General features: G+C 46.7%; 1 non-coding gene across 1 annotated transcript; it reads left to right on the top strand.

Moving 5' to 3' along the window:
- Positions 1-24,677: 24,677 nt before the first annotated feature.
- Positions 24,678-24,840, top strand: LOC120364503 (U1 spliceosomal RNA). The gene has a single exon (XR_005579751.1). It is a non-coding gene; the product is annotated as a U1 spliceosomal RNA (small nuclear RNA).
- The last annotated feature ends 209 nt before the right edge of the window (positions 24,841-25,049 follow it).

The following is a 25,049-nucleotide window of genomic DNA, read 5'->3' as shown; positions in this document are numbered from 1 at the left end:
CAGAAAAGTGTGCAGTTATATTTCTCGAGTTTTCTTGGTAGTGGCTCAAGTTGGCCACTGAGTACCAGAATAGAGATCAGTTGAGGCAGATGGAGGCCTGGAAATCAGAACAAACTTGCTCCTTGGTGCCTTCTCCCTTCCTCTGCCAGCTCTGTGCCTGGAGTACCGGGTGGGAAAGAAGAGAGGTGGCTTGGAAGCAGGAGGCAGGGAGCCCACATCCTTGCCTTACCTTATCTCCTGCCCCCGCCTGGGCAGCACTGCAGTGAGCTTAAGGGCGAGGACGCTGACGCAGGCGACTGAAGGTCTCCTCTCAGAGCAAGTTGCTGCCCTGGTCTGGGGCTGGCTGTGCAATCTCTCCAAACAGATTTCAAAGAGAGGTGGCTGGTGGGAGCATGGTGACCCCACATGCCTCAGCACACTTCTTTCCCACCAGCTCCTGGGAGGTGTGGGGCATGTTTATGAGCTCAATGCTTTTAGCCTCACTGTTTAGCAGGACAGTCATATGCCCAAGGTTCAGATTCTCAGAGTGGTCCCTGTCCCCAGAGTAAGAACTACTTACCTTACCTCCTGCCACCACCCTGGTAGCACTGCAATGAGCTCAGGGTGAGGAGGTCAACTCAGGTGGCCCGATTCAGAGTAGGCACCCAACTACTTTAGAGCGAATTTCCCCCTGAACTCTCAGCCAGTGCCCCCAACTCCTAATGCAAGTCCAGTTACCCAGCAGGCCCAAAGAAACATGAGTAGAGCTACCACCTCCTTTCTAGACTTCCACGGATGGCGGGGGTCTGCCACATGGATTGACTATAAGCAAGTCGGTCACTCTTAGCCCTATGATGTGACAGCAACAGGAAGAGAAAGTTGTGGCCCTGTTAAAGCCCATTGGGAAATGTGAGCAGGATCAATGCTGGTTGAGAAGTCTGGGGTACCTTTTTAGTAACAGCTTTATTAAAATACAATTATTCACACACATACAATTCAACCATTTAAAGTGTACAATTCAATGATTTTTTAGTATATTCATAGAGCTGTGCAACTATCACCATAATTAATTTAAAAATATTTTGCCAACTTAAAAGAAATCCTGAGCCATTTAGCTATTACCCTATAATCTCCCCAATCTCCCCTACCCCTAAGCAACTACTATTCTATTTTCTGATATAGATTTGCCTATTCTGGATGTTTCATACAAATGAAATCACATAATATGTGGTCTTTTGTGTCTGGCTTCTTTCACTTACCATAACAGTTTCAAGGTTCAGCCATGTGGTAGCATGTATTAGTACTCCATTCTTTTAATGGCCGAAAATAATCTAATGTATGGTTATACCATAGTTTTTAAATTCATTTATCAGTTGATGGACATTTTAGTTGTTTCTAGTTTTTGGTTATTAAGAATAATGCTTGTATGAACACTTGTATACAAGTTTGTGTGTGTGTGTGTGTGTGTGTACATATGTTTTTATTTCTCTTGGGTGGTATACCTGGAATTGAGACTGCTGGGCATATGGTAACTCTATACTTAACTTTTTGAGGAAATGACTGACTCTTTTCCAAAGTAGCTACACCTTTTTCCATTCTCTGGAGCAGTGTATGAGAGTTCTAATTGTCCACAGTCTTGTCAACACTTACTATTATCTGACTCTTTGATTATAATCATCCTACTGGTTGTAAAGTGGTATCCATTGTGATTTTGATTTGCATTTGCCTGATGACTAATGATGTTAAGCATCTTTCTATGTCCTAATTAGCCATTTGTATATCTTCTCTGGAGAGATGTCTATTCAGATCCATTGCTTTTTATTTTATTTTATTTTATTTTATTTTGTTATTTTAAGATGGAGTCTTGCTTTGTCACCCAGGCTGGAGTGCAGGGGCGTGATCTTGGCTTACTGCAACCTCTGCCTCCTGGGTTTAAGTGATTCTCCTGCCTCAGCTTCCCTAGCAGCTGGGATTACAGGTGCATGCCACTATGCCTACCTAATTTTTGTATTTTTAGTAGAGATGGGGTTTCGTCATGTTGGCCAGGCTGCTCTCGAACTCCTGATCTCAGGTGATCCACCCACTTCAGCCTCCCAAAGTGCTGGATTACAGGTGTGAGTCACTGTGCCTGGCCAGATCCATTGCTTTTTGAAATATTAAGTTGTCCTTTGGTTATTGAGTTTCATTAGGGTATTCTTTGATCATATTCTTCAACATCTTGATCCACTTTTGTACCAGCACCACGCTGAACCCAGAGCTATTACATGTCAACTGCATTTTTGTCTTTGGGTTCCCCATCAGGACAAGAACAGGCTTGAATTGGATGATCTTTAAATTCTTTTTTGACTCTAAGCTGGATGATGATAAGATATAATATTAATAACAGAAAATAATGAAAACAGCAAATTGACATTTATACAATGCAGCCTAATACAGAGGTCCCCAACCGCTGGGTCATGGACCAGTGCCCATTCACAGCCTGTTGAGAACTGGGCCACAAAGCAGGCGGTGAGCAATGGGAGAGCCAACATCACCACCTGAGCTCCGCCTCCTGTCAGGTCAGCAGCAGCATTAGATTCTCGTAGGAGTGCGAAGCCTATTGTGAACTGTGCATGCAAGGGATCTAGGTTGCGTGCTCTGTATGAGAATCTAATGCCCGATGATCTGAAATGGAACAGTTTCATCTGGTGAAACCAGTCCCTGATGCCAAAAAGGTTGGGGACCACTAGTCATATGAGACGTATATTTGTCAAGCAGTGCACTAAGCCTGTTATAAGCACCATCTCCTTTAATTCTCACAGCAAGCCAAGAGGTAAGATCTGTTCTTATCCTAATTTCCTTTGGAAAATGAGATTTTTCTAGGTCTCTACTGTCTTATATGGTGACTACTAGGCACATATGGCTATTTAAATGAAAATTAGTTAAGTAAAATTAAAGCTTTAGTTCCTCGGTCAAACTAGCTACCTTTCAAGGGCTCAACAGCCACATGTGCCTAGCGGCTATTGTATTGGACAATGTACATACAGAATGTTCCCATAAATGGGAAAAGTTTTACTGGACGTTGTGATAGAGGCTGTTACATGTCCATGATGGCATGTGGATCATACATAATCCTTAGGCTCTGAGTCCTTGGATCAGTACAAAATCTCAAGTGTGAACCTAATTGACAAGAGGGAAAGGACTTACAAGAAGAAGAAACATTAAGTTGTTTTCATGATTCTAAAGTTCTATAGCATTTTTAAAAAGTCAGAAGAAGCCACCGGCAAATGAACCCAAGTCAGCCGACGTTTAATGAGAGTACTTCAGCACTAGGTACTGTGCTTTGTTTTGTGTTACCAGGAGCACAAAGATGAGTGTTTCCTGATTGCAGAGATCTTTATGTTTTTCTACGGAAGACTGGACACATGTATAAAGCAGCATACAGATATCATCTTCAGAGAGATGCAGGTATCATCTTCAGAGAGATGCAGGTATTATCATCTTCAGAGAGATGCAGATATCTTCAGAGAGATGCAGGTATTATCATCTTCAGAGAGATACAGGTATCATCTTCAGAGAGATGCAGGTATTATCTTCAGAGAGATTCAGGTATTATCTTCAGAGAGATACATGTATTATCATCTTCAGAGAGATACAGGTATTATCTTCAGAGAGATGCAGGCAACCAGCCTGGCGGACGGGGATTAAGACTCACTCCCAGGGGCGTCCCTATTATGCATACACCTTGATAGATGTCCTATGTTTTCTGGCCATTTAAGCACCTGCTTGTCTTTCTGACTCTCCCAAAGAGCATCAGCTTCAGGGCAGAACATACTGATTGTGTTATTACAGGGCTGTGCTTCGACATTGGCTGACATCTGGTCAATCCCACAATACTAAAACTGCACAGACCCACAGTGCAGAAGAGGCTGACAGCCCCAGTGAAAAACTGAGTTCTCCAGTTCTGACTTCCAGGGGTTATTCAAAGTGTCAGGGAAGTGGGGCAGGGAGTGGTGGGGGGAAAGACATTCAAGAAAATTGATGAAGAGTGTTTGGGCTGAGGCCTTTTGGAAACTGCTCCCACCCTGAGGTTGGCCCAGCCTGCCCTATCTCACCCCAGTGCCTTTGAAGTGTGTTACCTGGATGGTGAGCTGAGCCATGCTTGGCAGGAGGGGGCGGAAGGCTGTGTGGTCTGGCACAGGGCAGAGCAGAGGGGCAGCGGGATTAAGCCGGGATCTGCTGCTGACTCACGGCACCTCTGCAGCCAGCACTCCACCAGCCAGTCCAGCTGGAAAATGAGGGAAGGACCCAAGTAGAGACCTCACTGAGAAATCCAGATGTCTTTCATGAGAATAAACAAAGCAGCCCTCCTTTCTCTCTCTGGCCGGCAGTTCTCGCTTTCTGTGTGTGTGTGTGTGTGTGTGTGTGTGTGTGTGTGTGTGTGTGTGTATGTGTGCGTGTATGTGTGTGTGTGTGTGTGTATATATGTGTGTGTATGTGTGTGTGTATGTGTGTGTGTGTGTGTATATGTGTGTGTGTATGTGTGTGTGTGTATGTGTGTGTGTGTGTGTGTGGGTCTCTGGGAGTGTGTGTGTGTGTGTGTTTGTTTTAGCTTTAAGCATTTTTCTAGGTTCTCTTTCCTCTACTTTCCATGTGGATCCATGTCAGGGCTTGATTTTGCTCTCTGCTCCAGTCACTGTCGCCAGGTTATCACTGGGCAGAGCCCACAGTATCCCCCTCTCCACTTGCTCACCTCCCTAAACCTGTCTTTAACTGCCCTTCTATTTTCTGGGTTTCTGCCGAGTCTTCCGAGTGGTGTGTCTCAGCGGCTTCTGCTCCTTGACAATAGAAATGTTGGGGGGTAGGAGGAATAGACAAAGCGATTGACCTGGCAAAGGCCTTGCAGGGCTCTGGCTCTGTTCGTTGCTGGAGCAACAGCAGAGATGTTTTCGTTAATAGGCCCTTCTGGTACAGGAGCAAAGAACAACAACAAAAAACTACTCCTTTAAAGTATGTGCTTTTCTATGGCCTTGGATTTCCTTTTTCGTTGCATGCTCTGCCTCACCCCCAGAGACCTGAGACAGGCCATACATTGTCCACCTTTCTATCCCTGCATCCTTGCTATTTCTCAGAAAGAAAAATTCATTTACCTCCCTGGGCTTCCTCTCACATCCTGTTCTACCTCATGTGGGGTGATTTGGAGAGTAGCTTGATTTTAATTGTCTGCATTTCACTGGACTCCATTTTCAGAGGGAGACCCTTGTTCAGTGTCTGACTCTGTCCAGAAACGTACTGGCTGGGAGCCACGTGAACTGACTTGGACCACGATGCTTCCCTCAGTTAGCTAAGTGACCTTGGTGAGTTCTGTTTTGAGCTTTGGTGTTCCTTACTTGCAAAACGGAAATAACCCACAGTGCAAGGTTGGTAGGAATGCGAAACAGGATAGTATATGTAACATTCTTAAGCATACTGTTCAATAAACAAATGGGCTTCCAACCTGAAGTTCCAACTCTTCACATTCACTGTGGATAGCAGAGAGTGTTCCCTCTTTTTAAGGTAACTCTGGCTTCTCCTCTTAGTGTATTCCTTTTTCCTTCTGTACCAGGCATAATGTTGATTGCCTGTCCTGCCTCTGTTCAAGGGGAGTGAGCCTAAGTGCTTTGAACCCCTCCTGCCCCATCACAGTGACTGCTCAAAGCAGGATACCTGATCCCATCAGGATCCACCCACGGGTGAGTCTGGGACAATTCGATTCTCTCTTTCACAAATAGGAATGGAAGGCACACAGGAGGAAGGATCAGTCAGGGGCAGCCATGGGAGCTGAGAAGCCTTTGGAGGCTGGGATATTGGAACAAGGGTAAGATGAACAAATAGTAAGTGAGAAGGATGGAATCAAGAGACATTGGCCTTGGATCGCAATGGCTTTTGGTTCTTCTGTTCCAGGGACTCATGGCATCTTCCTTATGATCCCATGACACTCCTGGTACCTTCTAAACCACTCCTCTATTTACTTGAACTAGTTGGAGGGGGTTTCTGTTCCTTGCAAGCCAAAGAGCCTTGATGAGAACATCGCCACAGATTTTCTGATTTTGAGTGGTGCTTGGCTGACACAGAAGTCCTCTTCTTCTCTCACCTTGAAGAGTTTGGGGATTCCGTGTCTTCATGGAATGTCAGCTCTGCAAGATGCCGCATGACAGGAGTTCATTCTTCGTCTTGCTAGGCAACTTTCAAGCTTAGGAAACTCCTGCAGCATCCAACATTGTTCCTCTTGCTGCAGTTTCAACTCTTCTCCTCATACTTCCTCTTCTTCACCTTTCATTTTTGAGATGGAGTTTCGCTCTTGTTGCCTAGCAGGCTGGAGTGCAATGGCGTGATCTCAGTTCACTGCAACCTTGGCCTCCTGGTTTCAGCAATTCTCCTGCCTCCGTCTCCTGAGTAGCTGGGATTACAGGTGCCCTCCATCATGCCCAGCTAACTTTTGTATTTTTAGTAGAGATGGGGTTTTGCCATGTTGGCCAGGCTGGTTTTGAACTCCTGACCTCAGATGATCTGCCCTCCTTGGCATTGCAAAGTGCTGAGATTACAGGCATGAGCCACTGCACCTGGCCTCATCGTTCTTTTGTTTTCTTCCCTTTGGAAGGCTTGTAGCTCATTTTTTTTTTAATTGATTGGGTTCAAATTCAGAGTGATCAGACTCTGAATTTCTCAAGGGAGAGATTCTAGAGACATAAAGTCTGTTTTGAAAGTTTTAAACTATATCTCACCTTTGCAAGATGCCTGATGCTTGGATCTCAGTCCTATTTTTCTGAGAATTGACCATACATTCACAGACATCATCTCTTTGGTCCTTCCCACAATATCTGGCTGGCCCCGTGAGCCCATTCTACCACCCTGGAAATAGAAGCCTGGAAGAAGGCTGGCTGGGGGCATGGGTCTCTGAGGCAAGTCAGCTTTGGAAACCTGGGAAGAATGCCTCATTTCCCCATTATCCCAGGCTCACTGCCAAGCTGCCAGCTAGAGACCCAAGCTCTGGGCAGAACTCATTTCAGAGTGAGTCAGAAACATGGGGGAGTCTTGTTCACACACGCCGACCAAGGGAAAAGCCCCAAGGGAGCTGTTTCAAGGAGTCCCACCAGAGACTTGGGAGATCTTTTCTCTTCTCTGTTGGGAGAACAAGCCCACCCACTTGGTGGACGTTCAGCTCCCCAGACTGAGGGCCAGAAAAGGAATTTGAGATGTCCTGAGACCCTGGCTTCAGGACCATGGTCTGTCTCTATGGAGTACGGGGTCAGGACCATTCATAACAGGCACAAAACACTCCTCTGGCCCTTCAGCAAGAGATCTGCTATGATGGTACTCCCACTGACCTGGACATCTCTGTGATGTTACCTTAGAAACCAGAAAGAGCATTCTAAGCTGCTTCTTTGATTTTCTCTAGCATCTGGAAATTAAACTTTTTACATAAACCAATACTTCTAAGCCTTTTTCTCAACCCAAACTTCCTCTCCCAGGACTGCCACGAAGGGAAAATTTATTAACGGGTGAGGTAAGAACCTTCTTGGATATCAAAGGGCTTTGACGTTTGGTTAGTTTGAGTACTCCTAGTATTCATGGGCAGGTGCAGTTTGGGTAGAGATCTCCAAGTAGGGAGCGTCTTAAAATCCCCAAATTTCCAGGTGGGCACCTGCTGCCTTTCAGCATTATAGGGGTCATAGCCATCAATGAGGGCAATTTCCTTGCAGCATGTGTTCCAGGGACAGTGTTTCTTCATGGCCTGGTGAGGGTGCAGGGTGTCCAAAGTCAGATGACTAGATCTGGAGTCATGGGTGACATTCCTGAGTGAGATCTGGGGTCAGGCAGGTGGTAAGAGGCATGAAAAAATGTACTACTCCCTAGCTCCTTAGCCTTGGGTAATTTTTAGATGACTACATGCAAATAGGGAGAATTCACACTGGATCAAGGTTCATGTTCATGGGTAGAGTGTTTATGTGGGCATAGGTGAGAGTACCTCTGTGGAGGACCTAGAGGCAGATGCTTTAGGGTTAGGGAAGGCTGATAAAATCTAGGGAGTCCAGTTAAATTTGAATTTCAGATAAACAACAAATTGCAGTAAAAGTGTGTCCCACTCCATATTAGACACACTTATATTAAAAATTATTATTATTTTTTGAGACAGTTTTGCTCTTGTGCCCAGGCTGGTGTGCAGTGGCACAATCTTGGCAACCTCTAGCTCCCAGGTTGAAGCAATTCTCCTGGTTCAGCCTCCTGAGTAGCTGGGATTACAGGCACCCACAAAAATTATTTGTCTAAAATTCAAATTTAATTGAGTGTGCTATATTTTTATTTGTTAACTCTGGCAACTCCACCTGGGTGGGCCCAGTCCCTGGCAATCTCAGGTTTTTGTGGAGCTGGTGTGCATGCACATCTGCATGTAGGACATTTGGGATACCAAAGCAAATAGGAATATCTAGGCCAGAGGTCATTTCAGTGTTTTTTTGTTTGTTTTGTTTTTGTTTTTGAATGATGCGACAATAGTTAATTTTCCACTTCGAAACATTTCTCAAGTCCTTGGAGATCCTTGGAGAATTCCAGAGGTGCTTCAGAAACTTGACCAACGGATCTTATTAATTATTAATTAAATTTCCCCAGTAGGTGATTGGGAAGCAAGAGCAAGCTGGGAATCTGAGAGTTGCATGTGATCTTCCCCCTTTCTGTCATTATTTAGGATCTCTCTCTTGCATGCCTCTTTCTTCTCTCTGATGAGCCACCAAGGAGATAAAATATGAAGCCAGAAGCCCTAAGAGCTTAGGCATCGTGGGGCAAAATAAATGAAATCTTAGAGAGGTTTGAGTGTATGAGAGAGGGGTATCCAGCAAGGGCTTTGTGGGCGCGGCAAGAAAAAGCTCGGGGCTAGGACTCAGGAACTCTGGCAGGAGCTGAATCAGTCCTCCGCAGGTCTAGAAATGGGAGATTCCACACAGCTGGCTCCAGGCAGTGCAAAGGGAGTAGCAGGTGAGAGCTGTTAGCCCCTGGCTGGATCCTGGAGGAGGGAGGGTGGGCACCCTGGCATCACAGGTTGCATCAAGCTCCAAAAGATTGCCCAGGCCGGGCACAGTGGCTCACACCTGTAATCCTGGCACTTCGGGAGGCAGAGGTGGGTGGATCATAAGGTCAAGAGGTCGAGACCATCGTGGCCATCATGGTGAAACCCTGTCTCTACTAAAAATGCAAACATTATCTGGGCATGGTGGCATGCACCTGTAGTCCCAGCTACTCGGGAGGCTCAGGCAGGAGAACCACTTGAACCCGGGAGACGGAGACTGCAGTGAGCCCAGATTGCCCCAATGTACTCTAGCCTGGCGACCGAGCGAGACTCTGTCATGGTCATGACCCCTGCAATGCTGAAAAACAGCAGGTGCCCGCCTGGAAATTCTGGGATTTTAAGAGGCTCCCTACCTGGAGACATCTAACCAGACTGCAATTGTCCTTGAGTACTAGGAGTACTCATACTCACCAAATGTAAAAAAAAAAAAAAAAAAAAAGGATTGCCCAGAGTGCTCTGGCTGCCCTGGAATAGTGGTGTAAGTGCCATCACCAGGCTGGGATGTCTGGATCTTTTTGTTCAGGGCAGATTTGCCACTGCTTGATGCTAGTTGTCAGAAGACTTGACCAAGATTAAGTAGTGTTAAGTGTAGGACGGGGGTGAGGAAGCAAGCTGGTTCCAGGTTTCCAGCTCTGGCAAGCTCTCCTGTTTGCCTGGTAGGACGTGTCCTCTGGAACTAAGTGTTCTTGCGGCATCCAGGGTAAGCGTCTGCTCCTTGCCTTCTTGGCTACCTTTTTGGGAGACATTTGGGTCCCAGCTCGAATGCCTGGAAGCCCCCACTTTGCTGTAGTGAGTGAGGGGCCTCCGGGCCAGGGCTGTTCAGTCCACCAGTGTCTTATCCTCTAGACCCAGGCAATACGCCTGACTCCAGCTCCTTGAAAACCTAGGTCTGGTCAAATGGGAGGACTCAACCTGTTAGTGCATATGGTAGGGCAGGATTTCTGCTGTTTTCCCTGTCCCTCCAATTTACTGGCCAATGCAGGCCCCGGCCAGTCCCTGCTGACCCTGCCAAGGCACTTTTCTTCTCTTTGCCACACCTTGAACTCCCATTTGGCTAAGGATCGCAGACAAAACCATATATCCCTTTAGCCTCAGTTTTCTCATCTGTAAAGTGGGTGGCGCCTCACCCATAACTCACCCTCAAACTAGGACATCTCTTCCTTAAGCCTATGCTGATGTAGATCAGACTTAAGAGTTAAGAACCTCTTCATAAAGGCTCTTGGTGTTGTCTCTGATATTCCCATTTTCTTAAATTTGGGGATTTATGAAGATCTAGAGATATAATATTTAAGAATGTCAAGAGTTTATTGTACATTAACATACTGATCGTGTGTTATCTTGTGTTCTGGGACAATGGATGATCTGAAGAGTCTTTGCATATTTGTGGATTAGTATGCATTTTTCTTTTTGGTACAGTGAGAAATAAACTGTAAAGACTTTAAAGTAAACCTTTAAAGACTGTCATGAGAGGAGGAGGTCCCAGTCACTTGTTCACCTGCTTCTCAAGGGTGTTAAGGGCTGAGCAATGGTTTTGTGTAAGGAGGGAGAAATTCAGTTCCGTGGCCTCTGGAAGGGCCGTGCAGTACACCATTCTGTGCTCAATGCACACAGTCCTTTCCCGTACCTATCTGTGGGAGTCTGTTTCCCGGAACCAGAAGAGGAGAAGAAAAGGAGAGGGAATGGGAAAGGGAGACTGGAGGAGAGAGAAAGGGGAGGAAAGAGAAAACTGCACCATCACGAAAAGTTTAAAACCTTCCTTTCAACTTTTCCCTTATAATTAGTGGACACAGCTGGAGGGAAGAACACTAGGTGAGTTGCAACTTGCTGGGCTCCAGTCCTCAGGATGTGTAAGGCTGGCACAGTGTTTGAGGGGAAGACTCAGTTCTGAGACGGCTCCTCCTCCCTCTCTGTGTTTTAATTCCCTGCCTGGGAGGGGCTTGTGAAGGGTTTGAAACATTTTAGTGCTGCTCTCAGCCAAGAAGCCTTTCCTACAGGGCTGGCCTGGAGAGGCCGGGAAGGAGGTGGTCAAGGCAGGCTTCTTTCCGCGGTGACTTAGGAGCCAGCTCCTTAAAGGGCTTTGGGGGTGTTGTGGGAAAGGTCCTGAAGGAGGAAGTGGGAGGGCCAGGATCCTGCACGGGCAAGTGCAGTCTGGTCGGAAATCTCCAGGCAGGGAGCCTCTAAAAATCCCAGAATTTCCAGGTGGGCACCTGCTGCCTTTCAGCATGGCAGTAGCCATGGCCATCAATGTGGGTAATTTCCTTGCATCATGGGACCCAGGTAGAGTGTCCCTGCATGGCCTGGTGGGGAGGGGGCAGGGCCTCCAAAGTCAGATGACTAGATTTGAATCCTGAGTCTCTGCTTAACATCTGTGTAAGCAGCGGCAAGTTACTCAATTTCTCTCTGTCCCTCAGTTTACTCATCTGGCAATTGGGTATGATGGTAATATACCTCCTTTAAAAGGCTGCTCAGCATAGCCCCTGGCACATGGTGAGCATAGGTATCTGCTTCTGTTATTGCTATAGTGGGAGACCCCATGGGTTTTGTTTGTGAACAGGACACATCTGCCTTCTTGTCCCACTCAGAGCTTGCTGTAGTGGGAAGGACTGAGATTCCATGCCCGTGAGAACTTACATCTGCAAATGGTTGGTATGGCCCCTGAAGGCAGAGGTGTTGCCTTTGCATTGAACCAGGGCAGGTCCACTGGTGAGGCTACCTGGAGGTGGCGGTGCATGCCACAGAGGGCCCTGTGGCTGGTACAGCTCCTGGCTGTGTGATCACTCCTCTGCTGTTCCTGTCCAATCAGCCGTGCCTAGAGCTGAGCTCTCACCCTTTGCTTTCATTCCTGTGCAGTCGCCCCAGGTGAGCAGCACAGGTCACAGGAGAGCAGAGGGATTCTTTGGTTGTCATCCATCTGGCATGAGCGACTTCTCCCTGCAGGTGGGCCCGGCCAAGCAATGTACCACTAGATCTCTTTTACTGAGAGTCTAGGGTGTTCCAGTCATACATGACCTGGACTATTTCTCATCTTCCAGCAACTCTGCAAGTATAAAGTGATATTTAGTGATTTTTTTTTTTTTTGAGATGGAATTTCATTCTTGTTGCCCAGACTGGGGTGCAATGACATGATCTCAGCTCACTGCAACTTCTGCTTTCTGAATTCAAGTTATTTTCTTGCCTCACCTTCCCAAGTAGCTGGGATTACAGGTGCCCACCACCACACCTGGCTAATTTTTTGTATTTTTAGTAGAGATGGTGTTTCACCATGTTGGCCAGGTTGATCTCGAACTCCTGACCTCAGGTGATCCACCCAGCTCAGCCTCCCAAAGTTCTGGGATTACAGGTATGAGCCACTGCGTCTGGCCATACTTAATGAAGTTAAGCTACATGCCCAAGGTTGGACAGTTTGCAAGTACAGTAGGGATTTGTGGTAGGGGTTGGAATAAAAAATTATTAATATATAATTCCAAAGCTTGGGTTCCTCATATTAAGAGTAATTGATGTTAATGGAGCCATTGCTATGTGCATTGTTTTACTGAAGTCTTTACACCAACCATAGAACTGTTGTTCTTTTCTAGATAAGGACATTGTGGTGTAGGGGAAGTAAGACCAGACTTTCTTGGATTGTCTGCTTTAGTCTGGCTAGTATGCTTAAAGTGACTGTCTGAGGTGAAGTCTGTTTGCTCCAGCGGTAGCCCTCTGCTTACTTACTAGGGAAACCCGACAGTCTTAGGGTTCTCTAGCCTGTCCTAGATTTCACATTCTAGGGCCCCACAGGCACCTGCCTGTGTCCCCCACTAGACCATAAATGCAGTAAGAATTGAGACTGTGTTTACTGAGTTGGCATCTGCACTGCCTTATGCATAGTAAACACTTAACAATTGCTTTCTAAATGAAACTGGTCACCATAATAAAAGCTAACATTAATTGCTTACTGTGTGTCTATCCTGTAGACGATACCACGTGCATTCCCCTATGTAATCCTTGTAACAATCTCATTTGACAGATGGAGAAACTGAGGCCTGGAGAGGTGAAATGAACATTTCCAGTGTCACTAAGCAGCAAGCGGCGAACTTGGAGACAAAAGAAAATTTTCTGCCTTTAAATCCTGTGCCCTTTTTCTTTACAAGCGGTCTGCAGTACCCTCCTCCCTGGAGCCTCCTTCTTTTCCCTTCCCCATGGTTTCTGGAGATGGTTTTTCCTAGCCTCATTCTGCAAAAGATGTTTACAGAATGCCCACCTTGGAGCAGGGTCACTGAAGTCATCAGGAACCGACCAACAGGACTTTATTTCTTGCGAAGAAAGAGGCACTTGAAGTCCACAAGCCTGGCCAGTCAACTTCAAAAGAGCTGTCACTCTTTGCTCTCTATCTTCATCCATATTTGGGTCCTGAACCCATTCCTCTACTTAGGTAGCTCCAGAGCCTAAAGAATTAAGGCTGTCACTCTGCCTTGCAAGAGCATGATGAGTTTCCCCGGAGGCAGTGCCTCTCTTCTGCCATCCTTTCTCTCCCTGTTCGTCTTCCTCCCTAGGCTGCAGGTGTCAATTAGGTACTCTTGAAGGATTGTAGTAGTTTCCTGTTGCCACTGTAACAAATTACTCCAAAGTTAGTAAATTAAAACAGCACAAATTTATTCTTTTATAGTCCTGGAAGTCACAAGTCAGAAATGAGCCTTAGAAGGCTAAAATCAGGGTGTTGCCGGGCTGGTTCCTTCTGGAGACTCCAGGGGGAAAATCCATTCCTTCCCTCTTCCAGTTTCTAGCTGTTGGCACCCCTTAGCTTCTTGGCTCATGGCTGTGTTACTCCAGTTTCTGCCTCTGTTCGTCATCACATCCCCCTTTCCTCTCTCTCTATATCCACTGCCTGCCTCCTCTCGTAAGACCTTTGTAATTATATCCCTGGGCCCATTCAGATAATCCAGGACAATCTCCCTAACTCCAAATCCTTTGTTTACATCCACACAGTCCCTATTGCCCCATAAGGCAATGTATTCACAGTTTCTGGGATTAGGACACGCATGTCTTTGGGAGGCATTTTTCAGTTGACCACAGGGATGGTTTGTGCACTAGAATTGCCTTCTTTTGACCTGCCTGTCCATTATACCAGTAAACAAGAGCATGGACTCCACACCTGGAGCTGGACTGGCACTCTGTGTGCAGGCATCATCTTGCTGACTTCTTACAACCTTTCCTTGATGCTGGCACTATTACATTTGCTCCTGTTTTATAGAGAAGAAACCATAAAGACTGAGCATTTAAGCAACTTGCTTGAAGTCACACAAGGAGTAAGTTAAGGACCTGAGATTTGAACCCCGGTCTCTTTGATTCCAAGGTCATTCTGTTCAACATCATACGCTCCCTGCCGTGATAGCCAGACTCCAGTGACCCTGATCACTCTCTTACGGAAACCCTTCCCACACTGTATCAGGATTGGTCAGTGTGATGAAAGGGATACCAGGAAAGTGATGGCGTGTGTCTTCTGAGGCTGGTTTGCTTTTGCCTTGTTCCCTTGGACACTAGCCCTAGGGTCTAGATGCTGTGTCATAAGGACTCTCAAACAGTCCTGTGGAGAGGTTCACATGGTGAATCACTGAGGCCCCCTGGCAGCATCCAGCACCCTTGGGCCATTGTGAGTGAACCATCTTGGAAAGTGGACCCCAGCTGAGTCAGGCCCTCAGGTGGCTGCAGTTCCAGCTGCTGTCTTGACTGCAACTTCATGAGAGACCCAGAGTCCAAACTGCCCAACTAGAGCACTCCCAAATTTCTGACCCATAGAATCTGTGAGATGACAAGTGCTGATTTTTGTTTTTAGTCATTAATTCTTGAAGCAATTTGTTACACACTCATAGAAGACTAATACAAGGCCCAAATTCCGTAAGTTTGAGCAGGTTTTGCTCAGGTTTGGCTATGCCAAAGGAGGTGCTCGTCAGGCCTTGACCCTCTGAAGCCCACATTCTATTACAGCAGGTTAGCTCTGTAGCCCTGGAATGGAGAACCTGACGATCCCAGAGCATTCCCCATTCCTGAGACACTTTCCCCAGAGAACTTTTCATTTGTTACTCCCCTGCTCTTAAACCATCAATGGCTCCTTAACGCCCATGAATAACTCTCTAGAGCACAAACTCCTTAGTCTGACATTTGCCCTTGCCCCCATCCCTCTTTCACAGTCCTTTCAGGTGCATTTCTCATTGCTACTAGGCAGACCCTTCAAGCCTGGTCAGACCAAGGTGCTCACTGCTGCTGCATCTCGTCTTGGTCCACTTGCGTGCACAGCTCTCCCTTGGTTGGCTGTCACTGAATGAACAAATACAGAATGAGGGCCTGCTGGGTACCAGCTGCCAATGATGGATGCTTCCACAGACAGCATCTCAACATTCACCACGAGCCACTGTTACAGATGGAAACTGAGGCTAACTGACTTTCCCGAAGTCCCAGCAGAAATAAATGACGGAGTCAATCCTTGGGACCTGCTCAACCTTGTGGTTTTAAGTTATCTTTCCACTGTACCATATTGCATTTCACTTACACTTCTATGGAATTTTAGTTTGTAAAGGCTCCGATTATTTATAATTTTTTTTGAGCCTCACAACAGCCCAATGAGATAAATGGAGCAAGAGTTCCTCATCCCATTTTACAGATAATAAGTCTGACATGAGAAAGAGGATTTGCCCTCATGGGGACAGGTGTCAGAGCTGGGATTTCCAGCCTAGATTTCTGTCTCCAGACCCACCACTCTTCCTTTCCTTTGTTCCTCTCCCTAAAGCTACTATAGATTCATATAATTAACACCCAATACGTATCTGTGGAGAACCAATTGATTAATTTTTTAAATGTATTCTTCAATAAATAGTGCAAAAAGATCTAGGTGTCTAGAGAATTGTTTATGATGAATAACTGAAACTATCTTCAAGAAAGAACTTTAAAAGGAGGAGCAGGGAGGTATAAAGGCAGACTTTGGAAGGAATTATGATGGAAAGGGCCACTGGTGACTGAAGTTGAACAAAGGAGGCTGTGGAATTTATGAGGCTGGGGAAGCTCCAAGAATGACCCACACTTGTCTGGGAGAAAGGGAGTATTGTTGTTCTTAGGGGCAGGGTGATGGTCAAAATGAGCCATGGAAGGCCCAGGTAGTCCAGCGTCCATGACTCGGTGATGGGGGTGTCACTGTTATCCCTGTTGCTGAAGCAGAGCATGGAAGTTGTGTCACTTGCTCTGCTGGGCACCTCCTGTCCCCGAGGGTGAGCACTTCACTGATGAAGAAGCTGTTCTAGAAGGAGGTTTTTAAGGATCAAGACACACAGGTTCACGCTCTTTGGGCTTGTGAGAGGCCTCACAGATCATCTGCCCCATACACTTGACCTTGCACACACGTGACCTTAGACTCACACCAGAATGCTGTAGTGGTCCCTCAATACATATGTGCTGAGAGACCAAGAGGAGAATACATAAGTGGATAGTGGTGGCTTTCCTCTGTCTCTGAAGGACTCTCATAATATTTCACCCTGTCTTGGACACCAACTTCAGACTTGGCTTTCCTGTGTTGTCAGGGATTCCTTCTGTCTCCTAACCCCACTCCAGCTAAATCCAGTGGTCTCTTGTCCTATCCTCTGTGGACCTCGTCTGTGACTGGTGACCCCCAGCCTGTGATCATGGTGATCTGTTATCTTAAAGCACCTTTTTATTCAGGTTCGGAATGAGTAAGCGATGAGAAGATACTAGGGCACAGCACAGGAGGCCTGGGTGCAAGATTCCCTCATGCACGGCGCTCTCTGTGCTTAAGACACCCCTTGCAGAGTCCACCTTACGGTCGGTGTGGGTAACCCTGTGAGGGTGGGAGGCCCTTCCTATGTCACAGTCTGTGTAGACAGGCACCAAAACCTCCATCTGAGAGCCAGGGGATGTGGGTAAACTTAGGGCTGCCACACATGAGCTGGCACAGCTGACATTGAACAAGTTCTTTCCACTCTGAGCCTCCAGATTGTCACCAAGAATGAAGGGTGTGGATTCCTTCATTCTGTCCTCAACAGGTGTTCCCTGAGTGCCTACTGTGTGTCAGGCACTTCAATGATGCAACTCCTATGGTCATGGGGCAGATCTAGAGCAGGGGCAGGATATAATGTCAGACAAGATGGGTGTCATGAAGGTAAACTTGGTGGGTAAGTGGGGTGAGAGTGATGGGCTGGGCCTACCAATCTCGGCTCACTGCAACCTCCACCTCCCGGGTTCAAGTGATTCTCCTGCCTCAGCCTCCCAAGTAGTTGGGACTACAGGCACCCACCACCATATCTAGCTAATTTTTGTATTTTTACTTGAGATGGGGTTTCACCATGTTGCCAGGCTGGTCTCGAACTCCTGACCTCAAACGACCCACCTGCCTCAGCCTCCCAAAGTGCTGGAATAATAGGCGTGAGCTTGTAGAGAAGATGTCTCCCAAGAGGTGACATTTGAGGAGAGTCTGAATAAAAGGAGGGAGCAGGCCATACATATATCTGGAGGAGTGGATCCTCAGCAAAGGAACCGCAAATACAAGGCCATTAGAAGGTAACCTGTTTGGTGTATTTGAGAGACAGCGAGGAGGCCGGGTGGGAACAGAGTGCAGAGAAGTAACCAGGAGCCGGGGCCACAGTAAGGACCTTGGGTTGTTTCCTAAGGGACTGCAGAAGCCATGAGAGCCATGAGAACGAGGGAGTGGCATGGTCTGGCTTGGGTGTTAAAAGGATAAGTTGATTCCCAAGTTCTACAGCTATAAGCCTCTTCTAGCTCAAGGCTAAGCAGATCTGGCATAGCAGGGAGGGGGCAGGATAGTTCCAAAGCCAGGTCCTGCCCTAGAGGCAGACTTTGTGCATGGTGCCAGGGCAGACTGATGGAACCTGCCTGCTCACGTCTCATCCTGTCGCTGTAGGCAAGCCTCAGCCCAAGACTTTGCTGGGGTGCAGGAACACAGAGCTAGCTGACAGATTGGCTGCAGCCCCCAAACCAGATGCCCAGAGTAGCTGTCAGGTTAGGGTGTGGGATACTGACTTAGGAGTTACATCTTGGATATCTCAACCACTCCCAAATGATAGATTTTTCCCTCTTTAAAAACTTGTTCCGATTTTCTTCCTTTTTCCTTCTAATTTCTCCCAGCCCAATCTTTTATTTATTTTTCTGCTTACTTTCCTTTTTTCCCTTGTTATCCATCCTCCAAGGATCGTATAGTTTCTAAGAGTCAGAAGTTTGTCAAGCAGAAATGAACAAGATCGGGCCGGGTATGGGGCTCACGTCTATAATCCCAGCACTTTGGGAGGTTGAGGCAGGTGGATCACCTGAGGTCAGGAGTTCGAGACCAGCCTGGCAACATGGTAAAACCCCATCTCAAGTAAGAATACAAAAATTAGCCGGGTGTGGTGGTGGGCACCTGTAGTCCCAACTACTCTGGAGGCTGAGGCAGGAGAATCGCTTGAACCCAATAGGCATAGGTTTCAGTGAGCCGAGATTGTGTCACTGCACTCCAGCCTGGGCAACAGATGGAGTGAGACTCCATCTTGGAAAAGAAAAAAGAAACTAACAAGATGGGATTCCTGGCCCAAAGCTAAGACACTTGCCTTGGGTTTCAAAACTAGGGATCTGTAGAGCACCCAATGTGATTCCAGAGCCCTGCTTAAACACCTTCACCTTCTTGCCTCCCACAGCTATGATACGGGACACACAAGCATTGCAGGAACACTGAGGGGGCGGCAGTGGATCCAGCCTGTGGAGGGTGGAGGGGGCTCTCAGGGAAAGCTTCACAGAGGAGGAAGCATTTGAAATAGGTTTTGCAAAGTGAGTAGGATTTTTCCAGGCAGAGAAGAGGTATGGTGGGGAGTAAGACTCAGAGCAAGAAGGTTGGGGAAATCTATGGTGTGTCTGGGGAGCAACTAGTCAGTGACTTAAATCAAATACAGAAAGGACGACTTCAGTGGAGAAAGTAGACAAACTGGTGTGTTTGATCCAATCCTGTAGTTTTTGTTTTTAAGGAACTGTCACTAAATAAACAGGATAAATACAGATAATTTTCAGGTAACAATTGAAATTAAATATTTACGTTATGTTCAGGTCAAAATGTAAATGAAATGGGGGTTGAGAGGGGAAGAGAAGGGAAGGTTGGGGTCAGGGATGGAGAATTTCCTGTTTAGACAGAATGGTGTCTGGTCACTTGGCGACATTTGATATCTGAGAGAAGAAAAAAGCCTGGGACGCCTGGCGGAAGGGACCCCAAACACGCCACTCTTTTGGAAAGCCACCTTGCAAGTCTTTTGTTCTCTTTCCTAGAAATGGTCCATTGTTAAGAGAATTAAGGCGTATAAGGGATTTAAAAAGAAGAAATTCTGATTCATAATAATAATACCTGGTATTTATACCACGCCTTTCTCCCAAGGAGCTCAGAATACCGTAGGGAGATGATGTCATTTATTCCTCTCAACCTCATCCCTGCTTTCCTTACCCGCAAACCATTCTCTCCCCTCCCAACCCAGAGACATCCCAGCTTCTGTGGCCAGGATGGATGCTCTGAGGGATCTGCTGGGATATCAGGCTTTCAGGACTTGGGGCCAGGGCTCTGGGGTCTTTATTCTGCCTTCACCCCAGGCCCACAAAGGAACACTAGATGTCTACAAGTCTGCTGTGCGAGGACCTCATGCTAATCATGCTAGAAATAAAGTCGTTTGTGCCTTTTCTAAAAATATCCAGAAAAGAGAACACCACGATCCTCTTTGAAAGTGTATCAGAGCCTAATACCATGAGGAAGTTCTTCTTGAAACCTAACTCAAATTTCTTCAGCTGCATTGGAGCTGTCTTCTTATTGGCCCTGTCTACCACTGTCATAAAGGACGGGTATCTTGTCCCCACCACTTCATGGAGCCCATGGATCCTCCTCCGAACTGGCCAGTCTTTTAGGTTCGTTGGTTAGATCCTCATCCAGCAAAGCTGGGCTTTTCTAAAGCTGATGGAGAGGAAGTTCTTGGATCCCAACTAGTAGAGGAAGAAGAGATGGGTCAAGTGTTACAGAAGAAATAATCAATCACTGCATGGCCTTTGTCCTGAAGGAGGTTTTGGGAGAGGGTAAAGCACGTATCTATGAAAAGCTAAACATCAACTTAAGGGTTAAATGTCAATGCAAGACAGCCATGTGCCGTACACTAGGGAGAGTATAATAATCATCATAGTAACAATAATTAACTTTTACTAGGCACTTACTATGTGCAAGGTCTGCTCTAAGTGCTTCATATTCATTAGTTTAGTTCATCCCTATTTTTTCCTTCTGAGGTAGGAATTATTATCTCATTTTACAGGGGAGGAAACCGAGTCATGGAGATGCAGAAAAATTTGCCTAGGATCACAGGGTTAGTAAGTGCAAGATTTCAGAAGGTGAACTCAGATAATTTAATACCAGAAGACGAATGCTTAAATTGCAATAGGGAGAAGAAGCAATTTTTATTATGATCAGATATTGGGCAGATTTTTGACATCTGTAAATGGTGGAGTCTTAAGTCTTGGGGAAGGTAGAAGGGGTTTTGTGAACCAAGCTCTTTATGACTGGCAGGGTTACTGCACCTTCACCTTCTTCAACTTGAGTGGGACTAACCTCAATCTTTCAACTTATATTTAGAAATACCTGGACAGTTCCACAGACAGAGTGAGTGGAGAGAGCTGGGGGTGAGGGCTGGAGCCTGAGGCTGGCTCAGCCTCTGAATCACGGTGTGCCCTAGAACAAGCCACTTTCTCTGGGCTTTCTTCCTTCTGGAAAATGCAGTGGTGTTGAACTTGATCTCATAGATCATGTCCAGTTCTAAATGTTATACTTCTAATGCTTTTTGTATAAATATACACTTTAAGGCACAAAATGGCTCAGCCCAGCTTGATCCTTAGCACGTCCTAAGCCAAAGGATCAAGAAACGCTTGTTGATTTGCTTGACTAGCTTCGGGAGTATGAAGGAGTGGGGGGTCCTCTGGGGGCTGGAGTGAGTGGACAGGACAGATTTTATGGAGATGAGACCTGAGTGCGAACATGTAGAGGAAGCAGCTGAGGTCACTGCATCCTGCTCGGAAGGTGTGGCACTAAGTTACTGCATTGATGGCCGTCCTTAGTCACTGTATTGGTTAGGATGTGTTCAAATGCAAGTAATAAAGAAAGGTCCCTGAAATTTGCTTAAACCAAGAAGGAGATGTTTTAGTTGGTAAAATCAAGAAGTTCGACTGAGTGGCAGCTGCTTTAGGTCCGGCTGCATCAGGACTGCAGCTCACTGCGATTCTCTGAGCTCTGTCCTCCTCTAAATGTTGGCTGCATCCTCAGGCTGGCTTGCCCCATGGCCGAAGATGGCAGCCTGCCATGGCATGGATGCATGCTTCTTGTTCTTGTCCTCTTCTTGATCTGATCCTCTCAGATCAAAGTTCTGTGCAGGACAGGCTACATAATTTGTGGGTTTAGTGTGAAAGGAAAATGTGGTACTCCTTGTTTAACAATTATTAAGAATTTTGCCAGGCGCAGTGGCTCAAGCCTGTAATCCCAGCACTTTGGGAGGCCGAGGCGGGTGGATCACAAGGTCAAAAGATCAAGACCATCCTGGTCAACATGGTGAAACCCCGTCTCTACTAAAAATACAAAAAATTAGCTGGGCATGGTGGCTCGTGCCTGTAATCCCAGCTACTCAGGAGGCTGAGGCAGGAGAATGGCCTGAACCCAGGAGGCGGAGGTTGCGGTGAGCCGAGATCGCAACATTGCACTCCAGCCTGGGTAACAAGAGCGAAACTCCGTCTCAAAAAAAAAAAAAAAGAACTTCAAGAAGGCAAAACCAGAGTGCTAAACCAACTGTGGGGCTCAGCAAGTGTGGGGCCTTGACCTCAAAGGCCACGTGCCCATGAGGTTGGGCCTGGTCCTGTGCTTCACTCCCATTGGGCCGACTTGAACCCATCACTGTGATTTCCAGGGGAACACCATGGGCTGCTTCACTTAAATTTGGATTATAGCTCATTCCTGGATCAAGTCTTCTGTAAATTGAAAAGGATTATCTGACTGGTTTAGACCAATCAGAGCCTGTCTTTGCAGTTGGGGTGGGTCTCACTCTACCCAACATACAAGGGCTGCACGCTAAAGGAGGAGGGACGGCTACCTGCTATGTATCACTGGCCCTGTGCATGATTTCAGAATGGATGGATCAGGCAGTGTCTCCCCATCAGAGGAGCATTTGAAGTGGGATCCCATTCCAAGAAGGTTTGATATTTTCTACTCCTTCCCTCTTGTCCAGAGTATATCACGTTCCCCTCTGGTAGGCAGTAAAAAGCATAGGTTTCAGTCAGTGTGGTGTGATGGAAAGAACTCTGAATTTGCATTAACAAGATTGGGATCCACTTCTCTCCACTCTGCTCCCTTCCAGACACACCATCTTGAACACCTGTCTTTATTTCTCCATTACTGTTTTCTTATCTTCAAAGAAAAATAATGACTCCCTTCCCTATTTCAGAGGGCTGACGTGACGATCAGATGCGATTGCATGCATGAAAATGCTTTTCAATCTGGTAATTCCCATACACATGCAGAGGATTGCTGCCATTTCATTTATTTATTTATTTATAGACATAGTCTCACTTTGTCACCCAGGCTGGAGTGCAGTGGCACGATCTCAGCTCACTGCAATCTCTACCTCCCAGGTTCAAGTGATTCTCCTGCCTCAGCCTCCTGAGTAGCTGAGATTACAGGCACCCATCACCCTGCCTGGCTAATTTTTGCATTTTTAGCAGAGATGAGGTTTCAGCATGCTGGCCAGGCTGGTCTTGATCTTCCAACCTTCAGTGATCTGCCTGTCTCAGCCTCCCAAAGTGCTGAGATTATAGGTGCGAGCCACTGTACCTGGTCGACTGCTGCTATTTTAAAAGTTGGGGAATAGTGCTTGTTGGCTTTAACATTTTGTCTGCTTATTTTCCTCTCCTTATATTTGAAGTGGGAAACAAAGGAATGGGAAGTGAAAGAAAAAAACTGGACAGGGAAATTTGGGAAGGCCATGAAAAGACTATTGAGCTTTGAAAATTTAAGAGAAATTTTCTCCTGTAATGGTGCAGTGGCTCACACCTGTAATCCCAGCACTTTGGGAGGCCAAAGTGGGCAGATCACGTCAGGTCAGAAGTTCGAGACCAGCCTGGCCAACATAGTGAAACCCTGTCTCTACTAAAAATAAAAAATTAGTCAGGTGTGGTGGCACGTACCTACGGTCCCAGCTACTTAGAGGCTGAGGCAGGAGAATCGCTTGAACTCGGGAGGTGGAGGTTGCAGTGAGCCGAGATCGTGCCACTGCAGTCCAGCCTAGGTGACAGAGTGAGACTCCATCTCAAACAAACAAACAATCCAAAACTTTAGGAGAAGGGCCGGGCGTGGTGGCTCACGCCTGTAATCCAAGCACTTTGGAGGCCAAAGCGGGTGGATCACCTGAGGTCAGGAGTTCAAGAGCAGCCTGACCAACATGGTAAAACCCCATCTTTAAATAACAAAAACAAAAACAAACAAACAAAAAAACCTTTAGGAGACAGATAATCAGCATCACAGGTGGAGAACAGAATTTCCTGCCCAAAACAACAGTTTTAAAGGAAAATCATCCTTTTCTTTCTGACTGGCAAAAGCACCTCTCGGTATCCCCCGCTGGGTCTCTGCCTCATTGCCTGCCCATCCCATGATCACCCTCCTCCACTGCTCCTCTCTCCCTCAAATCATTCCCCAGCTGCTCTTATCACCTCTCCAATCACTTCTGTGGTTTCTAGGCTCAGATGTCCTCTAGGCAAACGAGAAAGAACCACCGATCACTGGTCCTTCCTACTCAAGGATGGAGACAATGGAACTAAGTTCCAACAGGTTCCCAGAGCTCAGGCCTCTTGTTTGTGCCTTCCTCTTCCCTGAGGTTTCAGTATCCATCATTCTTGACAGTTGCTTGCATGGGAGGCCTTTTCCAAATCTGTACATCCCAGGTGTTCCAACAGGAGGGCAGCTTGCTTGCGGCACATCAACACATCTAGATGTCTATCTTGACATATACACCTGCACATTAAACACACATAATTAGACATCACCCACTAAACCTGAAGTTAGTTATTCCAGCTACTCACCCCACTGTGGGCCCTGCCCTTACCATCACCACCACACCAAAGATGAAGCAGCATCATTTCATACTATCTCACACAGAAAGGCACACTAACAATGACATCAAACCATTCGGGTTCTCCTGAAATGCCGATTCTTGTAGCTCTAGAAAGAACAGCTCCATATGTTCCACAGCTTATTCTTCTACTTCCAATCAATGTTCCCTTGAAATAATTGGAGACAGGGGTTACCTAGGAGGAGGGGTTTCCTTAGGAGAACTCTCCTAAGGAAATTACCATAGGAGACTTCGAACATCCTTGGGTCCCCTGTTCTAGCACTTTGCATGCTGACAGTTTGGTAAAGCTTCATAATTGTAAGGGGTACTTGTGTATTGGGGTCTAGTGTGTGACATGGAGGAAGTCAACACCTCATTTTCAACAAGGGTGCTAAGTGCTGTGCTGGCGGAAGTCCAGGAGGTCCCGGGAAAACCAAGGAGGGCACCTCACCCTAGCTAAGAGGTGTAGGAAAGGCTTTCTCATACTTACCTGGCAGGAGAGATACCATCATCACGAAGGTGGTTTTCCCAGGGCGAGGCTTATCCATTGCACTCCGATGTGCTGACCCCTGCGATTTCCCCGAATGTGGGAAACTCGACTGCATAATTTGTGGTAGTGGGGGACTGCGTTCACGCTTTCCCCTGAGGAAGAAAAAAAAAGGGAAGGGCCAGGAGCGGTGGCTGATGCCTGTAATCCCAGCACTTTGGGAGGCCGAGGAGGGTGGATCACGAGGTCAAGAGATCGAGACCATCCTGGTCAACATGGTGAAACCCTGTCTCTACTAAAAATACAAAAAATCAGCTGGGCATGGTGGCGCGTGCCTGTAATCCCAGCTACTCAGGAGGCTGAGGCA

Source organism: Saimiri boliviensis, chromosome 5, assembly GCF_048565385.1.
Source record: "Saimiri boliviensis isolate mSaiBol1 chromosome 5, mSaiBol1.pri, whole genome shotgun sequence".
Lineage (NCBI taxonomy): Eukaryota > Metazoa > Chordata > Mammalia > Primates > Cebidae > Saimiri > Saimiri boliviensis.
The sequence above is the reverse complement of the archived record's forward strand: the minus strand, read 5'-3'. Positions and strand labels throughout refer to the sequence as shown.